The sequence below is a fragment of the Sipha flava genome, unplaced genomic scaffold (genome assembly GCF_003268045.1).
Source record: "Sipha flava isolate LNK unplaced genomic scaffold, YSA_version1 169_pilon_pilon, whole genome shotgun sequence".
Lineage (NCBI taxonomy): Eukaryota > Metazoa > Arthropoda > Insecta > Hemiptera > Aphididae > Sipha > Sipha flava.
In genome coordinates this window covers 270,004-279,262 of record NW_020271881.1, presented here as the reverse complement: position 1 = coordinate 279,262, position 9,259 = coordinate 270,004, and positions in this window count along the sequence as shown.

Sequence of the window (9,259 nt, the reverse complement as noted above, 5' to 3'; positions counted from 1 at the left end):
ACCCTCTTAACTCATAGTCGAACAGAATAAACTTTTAATTTGGCCTCAAAAATTGTTGAGTATTTTTTAATTGTCTAATATTACATTTACTTACAATAGTTTCATAATATTTCTTACATGTTGCGTCAATTTTAAATAGAGCTACATTCATTAATACATTCAGTCTTATTTTCCGGTTAGTTCTTATTCTTACTATTGTTTTTTATTTTTTCTTCCGCTATATCTAAGTAACTAAATGACAAACAGAAGACTTTAATAAACTACAAAATGCTGATAACACTGGTGAAGAACAAATCCGTTAAATGACTAAACTGATAAAATTAAAAAATGTGATCGCTCCAGTTAAGTGCAATGAATTAAGTTGCTGACACGCATAGTTTCAGTATTGATCTCAAAGCTTATATCCGGTTCCATCAGGAGAGCAATAGGTACATACTTCGTGAACGAGAATTATAATACTTATAGGTACTACATTGTTATACGCAAACGTTATTATACCATTGTATTTGTGTACTAAAACCGCAAGTTGTAACCATATACAGTTAATATCATATTTTATACCTATGAATTACAACAATAGCACGTAATACGAGTATATGATAAATAGTCTACCACGAGTAGAGCTCTGCACGGTCCGTAATTTCTTGGACCGGACCGGACCGATGGAGAATATTTAAGACCGAGACTGGACCGAACCAATATGTATGGCAATGCAACTGGACCAGACTAAACCGATATATTTTTAATTTTTTTAAAAAGACCAAAATGGACCGATGAAAAAAAAATTTTTCAGTAGAAGACCGGAGACTAGACTTAAATTAAATTTTTAATTTAAGACTAGACCGGACCAATCTATAAAGGTATTAGGCAGGACCGGACCGGACCGGACCGGACCGGACCGAATCGGACCAGACTTAATTATTAAGGACATAAATTTAAATTATAACTGAAAAAAAATGAGTATGACTTAAACAACTACAGTATAATAATTGGAACTTATATGAATATATTTTGTTTCATTAAATTACCAACATTACTAAATACTATTGCAAATAGATAGAATACCTATTCAAAAACGTGTTTATAAACTTATGAGTTCTACAAAATATTGGAAGTTGAAGTAAACTACTAGAATGAAAAAAGTATTTAGTATTTTAGAATTAAAAAACTAATAAAAAATTATTTTTTAATTATTTGAAATACAAAAAAAATATTTAAATACAAATTTTTGAATACTTAACACGACTATATCGTAGTTACTACAGTCTACAACGTATCAACCAGTGATTGAAACGAAATTGCCAAGTTTTTTGAATGAATAGTCCAGACATAATATTATTCATGTTAAATTATAGATCACGATAAAATATTTATTAAATGTCATTTATCATTAATATAACACTTTTTATAAGAGTGCACTTAAAAAACCTAACGCTTAACCACTAGGTAAAATCAAAGTTTCAAAAATGTGTTTTAACTATGATACTGACTTAAAACTAATATTTTTTCACATGAAAAAGATGACCCAATAGTTTTTCAAACGATTTATAAGTGACTGATGTAAAAAACATTGATTACTCCTTTTAATAGATTATTTGAATACTTGGGTACTGGGTAGTATTTATTGCAAATAAAATTCATCAGTCTACATTTTAAATATAAATATTTTTATTTAAATGTGGGTGTTGTAAACTGAATAATATTTCTCACAAACCTCATCGACAGCTCACACTCTCACTGTCACCCACGGCAGTAGGTACGCCACACGTAAATATAGTAGGTACAACTGTACAAGGTAGTAGGTAGTAGGCCTAGGGAAGACACTGTACTATTATAAACAAAGATATTGACATTTTTATTTCAATTTACATTTAAATGTCAAAATACTTACATCTGCCGAAGACTGACACTTGAATACTGGACTTTGATAGACGCCAAACGGATCACTTAAAAACAAACGTTGATACGAAAAACTGAACGGTCTTTATTCTTATTATTATCGTGATTATTATTATCGATATTATTATCGTGATTCGTGTTCGAAATACAATAATATTAATTTTGGTCGCCGCGACGAGTCGTCTTTACTCACTCGTCGCGGGGTTCTGGGAAATAAGTTATTAGTGTTCGAACGTAATGTAATTTCATACACGTGTAATAGGGACCTCTAGAAATAACCGATAACGATGGAATATTAATTCATTATTATTATTAGGCTATTGCATTTGTATTTCGTAATCGTATTGCATATGCCATATTATAGATATAATATACGTATTTTAAGAAATGATTGTCGGTGGTGAATAAGACTGGATATAGGGATTTCCCTACTTCGTTTATTTTAATTTACGTATTAAATTGTAATAAAGTAATTTACAAATATTATTTATTTTTCGCCGACATTGATTAGATAAAACCGGACCGGACTGGACCAGACCATAAATTTAAAACTTTTACAAAAAAAAAGACCGATTCAATATTTTTTAATTTTGGACCTTCCGAACCGGACCAGTGTGTTTATTACATAGTATAACAAAAAAAAAAGACCATAAATATTAGAAATCAGACCACAATGGACTGGACTTCTAAGGCGTTTAGTGTAAAAGACCGATTTAGACCGGACCATGGTCCGGTCCGGTCCAGTCCAGACCTGTCCGGACCGGACCATGCAGAGCTCTAACCACGAGTCGTTTCGTGCACCACAATCGGCGATAAAATTAAACAAACACAACAAACAGCCTGTTTCCAATTAATTATATATTTATAAAAAAAATTACTTATTCTTTCCTGTTTGACAAGATTGAGTGTCTTATGACATAAGTGCTTCTCAAACAGGGAGCTGCGGCCCCTTAGGGGACCGTGACTATATTACCGGAGAGCCGTAAAATATTTGTTTTATCTAAAATATTTTCTTCGGGCCTTAATTTATTTGTATTTATACATTTATTGAGTTGAATACTACAATGACATTTTTTCAAAAGTATATTATAAAAAATTAATTTAATATGCATATTAATAGTTCATATGTGTGAAATAGTATATGTTATTTTAATATATAACTAAGAAAAAATAATTTATGATTTTGATTAAGGGAGCCTTGATAGGTTAACATTAAATTTAAGGGACCACATGACAAAAAATGTTGAGAAGCACTGTCTTATGTCACTCACTAACAACAATGTTCAAATGTTGAATAACCATTTAATAACAATCAGCACATATTATACTGTAATAAAGCTTCCTGAATTGATGGTTATTCTGCGATGAGCCTTAGAAATGTTGTACTCCTGTCAATAGGTACGTCGAATAATTATGTTAAATTTAACCCTTTTTAAATATTTCAGCTTGATTAATTGTATTTAAAAAAATAAATAAATAAATGTAGTTCACCATAAATTCAAACAGTTATTTACTATTCACAAAATTAATTATTTTTTTGTGCACCGTGTTGAAATCTATTGTTGGTATAATAACTAAACATGTTTCAACGTTTAAAATGTATATAAATAAATAAAACAATGTTAACATAATCATATAGGTATCAAAAAATTTACAACACCTCCCACGACATAAATATAACAGCAAGTTTGGAATAAATGCAACGTTGTTTACGCCATAACTGTATTGGGTACAGCTGTTAATAATAAATATAAAAATGAAATTTATTTTATATGAGTAGCATTGGTAAACATTTATTTGTTTGAACGAGATCACGTATACATATAAAAATTAATTTAATCTTACCAAGACACTTGTATAATATATGAGCAGGTAAATAATAATTACTATCAACTATATTGTAAGGTTTATTTTTAGTTTTAATCGTATATATATAGTTAATTTTAATTAAATATTTAATAATCATATTATTATTACTATAATATTCAAACCATATAATTAGAGTGGCAGTGCAGCAAGCACGTTTTACGAGAGGTATTTCGATATTATTGTAATCACTCTCGTTGGATTATATGAAATAAATAACACTCATTGTTTTATCGTTGAATGATTAGTTACCATTTATTAGTATGTTATAATAATTGAAATGGAATATTTAAAAATGTATTATTCTTTTTGATCATTTAATAATATTGTATTGTCAAATTTAAATACTGAATGTTACTTTGCATAAATGACTACAATATTACTATTGCAGTGGGTTGACTGATTGAGACTATATTATTGCTTTGTTCACAATATTTCAGTAAATGCCAGTTATAAATTATAATAATATACTCAAATAACCAGAAAAGTTTTATTCCATCCGCTTGAATGAACCCACAGCTCTCTTGGTTCAATGCTCATTCATCGATAGCTTTTTAAACTTTTAACTTACGAGTAATATAAGAGTTGTTTGCTTTAAACATGCTAAAATTATACCGTTTTGATTAATTCTTATTTTTTGAGCATTAATTTTTAAAACAGTTCAATCGAAGACAACTTCACACTTTTTTAAGGTATTATAAAAAAAATCCATTTTTACTTTTTTGTTATTCTACAAAGAAATGTTTTTAAATGTTTTAAATATAAAATATCGATTTGTTTTTCTTATTTTATAATCCATAACATATCTATTGTATGAATCGTTAATAACTCATGTATAATGGTTTTTTAACAAGTCAAAAAAATATTGTTAAATTTACTTTCCCTAGACTATATCACTCCCGATCCAAATGTTCTCCTCAACACTCGTTTCACTACTATAATTTTATTCAATTATAAATTGTATCAACTCCGCTGGCTTTCTAATCTAGATTACATATACGAGTATATGTACCTATATAGATATAACATTACTTTTTTAATTTTGTATCAATAATTTAATCGTTCTGCAGTAATGTTTTTATGTACAAATAAATTAATTAAAGTATCTTGTATTTAGATACTTTTTTATGTATCTTGCTCAGCCCTGCATTGACGAAAGTAATCAACAATTATAGTTCATTAATATTATAGATTGTATGATCTATGTATTTAATATAGGTACTCGATTATTCTCGAATATACAACAAAGGACAATATCCTTGGAGCGTGGATAGACATCGCATTGGATAACTATGGCTCCTCGGTCAGATAAGTTGAATTTTTATTAAATTATTACTAATTCATATATCATATATACATATTAGATATTTTAACATACATGTAAATATGGCCGACCCCAAACAGTTGGGAAATAAGCGAAAGAGAAAATTAAGAAATAATTTATAGAGATGATTCGGGTAAAAAATGTATTATAAACTGAGTACTGAGTACTGAGGGTGTGCGATCGTCTCGTCGTCGAAACCACGAGCCACCACTGACATCAAGTACTCGATTATCGAGTAATTGCCGGGTACCCGGAACATCTCCAATCAAAACCCAATATCTCTTTACCATGTATATCATTAAATAATGGGATCTTTTATTGCAAAAATTCAATTGAAAATATATTTGCTATACATTTATATTTGGATGCAGAGAGATTATGTTACGAAAATAAAAAGCACAGTTTAATTTAAACTCAACCTAACATAAAAACATATCTCAGGAAAACCTTTAATTTTCAGTAAATATTAATTACTAATAGGGTTAATGAATAAATATTTTTCTATAACTCCGTGATAAATCAAAACTTAATAAATTATCTATAATATTTCGTAAACATTTAAAATTCCTACTAGTAAAATAAAAAAAAAATATAAAGTGAAAAATATAATTATACATAAAGATATAATATTAATACCATAGATCAGATTTATTAAATCTATAAAAAAAATTTTCATATTTTTTTTTTTTTTATTTATAATTATTCAAATTTATTGGCATTCAAATTTTTTCAAGTTATAATTATTCATAAAAACCTACTCACGTTTTTATAGAAAATAAGACATGTTATTATGTTACAATTTCTTCATCAGTTAATAAACTTAGGTAGGTACTTCAATTATTTTAAAGTCACTTACGATTATTCAGTGATTACATATTTGTATTATTATTGCATGCATTTATTACTTACTACACATATAATTTTTTTTTCTAGTGCTAAGCTCCATGATTTTTCATTGAAATTGTATTCCTGTTTGAATAATTACCTGGCTATGAAATAAACAAGTCAATAAAATGATGAACATTTCCTTGAATTTCACAATTTAATGTATTCTACATATTATCTATCAGATACTCTTTAATAAGAATTTTAAGGTTATGTAAAGGGTCACTTATATAAAGATATAATTTATTTTGTTTTTGTCAAAAATAATTTATCTTTTCATCTATTCAAGTAAATCCTACACAATCTGAATCCCATGTTCTTTTCATTTCATTTATTGTTTTTTCATTCACTTTTATGATTTTACTTGGACGCGAGCCAAACAGTCTCACGTGATCTAAAAGTTCAACGCCATTGAGAAAATAAAAAAAATGTATCGTTACGCAATTCGTTCCCTTAAGCGTGTCAATAAATATAATACGTTCGAAACGAGTTGTCAGTTGAATTGCGTTCAACTTGAATTATTTGCATATAATACGTTGCATTGTCAGTTGTTTATAACAGTTTTGAAAAAATATAAATAAAAATTAGATCAGACTCTTTGAAATATAAATTTCCGGAACAAAAGTGTGTAGACCAGTACGTTTCATAAAGGACACACACACACACAGCTATTACTATGAATATTTTAGGGATTTTCAATGAGTGACAAAAAAAAATAAATATCCACTTATTGTATATAATCAAAATCGATAAAATCAACATCAATAAACTACGTATATGATAATGAACCTATATTTTTTTTTCTCAGAATTTTTCCAAATACCTTCCTGAACGTCACCACATCGCCCGATTTTTCGTTTTTTTTTTTTTTTTTATCTGAGGAGAGGGAATGGGGAAAATTGTATTTTTATTTATATTTATACAAAACGAACTGGCAGAAAAAAATTAACTAGTCGTATCAACAAATTCGTTGGAACAATTCATACAAAATGTATACCAAGTTATTAAAAATTTTAATTTAAAAAAATAAAAATATAAATATTTTATTTTTTTTATAGTTAAATTTAGAAGAAGTCAGTTTTCAATAAAAGTCTGTTTTGCAATGACAATACATAAAGCTCAAAGTTAGACTTTAACATGTTTTAGTGTAATTTTGGAAAATAACTATTTCTCATGTGAACAATTGTATGTGGCATTTTTTAGTGATGGAAGACCTGACCATTTATACGAGTACGTTTACGCACCATAAAATAAAACTTTGAATATGGTATACCAAAATGTTTTGACTTAAGTTATATTAGAATTGAGCAACTAAGTATAGAATAATTTGTAAATATTCATAAATAAAGTTAAATTATACAAATTATAATTATAATTATAGAATAATTTTTTAATAATTATATGTGTTTAGAATCAGAATCATTAGTAAATAGTATTATTAATATTATTTTTGTTTTATTTATAATTCAGATAACTACTATTATTTAGTACTTGATAAAATTAAGTAAAATTTATATTTTTCCTTTTTAAAACACAACGATGTGTGCTGATTTAAAATTTAATTTTGAAGAAGCAAAAACTACACACGGGCAAAACATACAGTTAGTTAAATTATAAAATAATTACAAATATCTCATTTTTACTAAAATCGCCCAGTAATTAAATGCACCATCTTCTGAACGACAAAAAATATTTACTAGGCGACATTTACGTCACCCAGTATATTAGTTAAAATATGCATTGTTCTATTATATATGTTGCACCGAATTTATGAAATTTATGAAATCAGCAACGTTGTCGCCGAATACGTGAAATCGGCAACTCAAAATAGATAATACTACCGAATGCGTGAAATCGGCAAGACCCTTCTTAAAAAATTATAAAGCATAATTTAATTTAAATAAATGTATAAAATGCTGGAAATATAATAAAATCAAATTGTAATATTATATGCATTTAAATAAATGTGTAAACACCGGAAATACAATAAAATAATAAATACATTTTGATGTGTAAAAAAAGTAAATAAAAAAAAAAATTATATTAGAAATTAAAAAATAAATATTAAAAAAAAAATATAAAATTATATTATTATTATACTATATTTAAATAATTTGGCAAGTATGGCTTGGGTGAAACGCCGAATTACACATCATATTATTTTTTTTACATGTTCACTTTTTAGATGTACAATTCGTACGACAAGTACAAAGTTAATATATTGCCAATCAATAGCTTTATCTGGTCCCAAATGACCCCAATCTAACAAGTTCCCGTAGTGAATATAAATTTTGTTGAACGTCTGCAGTCGTCAGGGAACAGAACTTTGTAGCTGCCAAACTGTTCCGCTCCAGTCATGTGCTTAAGATCCCTTCTTTAGTTCCGATAAGAAATTTGCCATCTTTTTCTTCTATGATAACTGCAAGAAGGTTGGCTGCATTACCTTGCCCTCGATCCACAGACGGGATTGACACCAGTACATTGTCACCAACTTTTAAAGGAAGGAGGACATTTTCAATTACTGCCATAAGACACTATTTGTAGTTATATCATAATAATGTGTTACCGAATTCATGCAATTGACAAAAAAAGACTGCCTAATTCACGAAATCAGCAATCAAAATTTTCCAATTCGTGAATTTGGTAGCCAAATTGCCGATTTCACATATTTGGCGACAACGTTGCTGATTTTACAAACGTAACATATACACTCTTCGTGTACCCAACGACGTAAATTCAACGAATAACGGGTTTTAATGGTATACATTTATAATAATATACACACAAATCGCAATAGGCTCGCAGACGATACTCAGGAGCATTCTCATTCCAGTCCACGAGGACCGCCGCAGCAGAAAGCTTAATCCACGTATGCCTACGTAGATTGGTGCACTCGATGAAAGGTTGAATTCAAATCATTTCGTTTTCAAGTCTGGCACATACCGCAGTTGTTCATGATAATCCTGATTTATATAAGCCTAAACGCATTTGCATACACGTACCTATTCACTTTTCGATCGATTTCAACGTGCGTCAAAATATATTTCTCTCCTGCAATTCGATCATTTGCCATTATCTGTATACCTATACTTAATTCCAAATTAAATTTATCATATCGGCCTTGGCACGTTTTCAATATAGATCAAGTTTTTTTTTTTTTTACTACTGGTACTCAAAAGATATATTTTATATTTTATGTTATATGCATATTATGAAATTAAATATTAATAAGAAAAACTTATACGTTATACCAGTTAAGCATAAGTTGTTAAAATATTTTGTTTC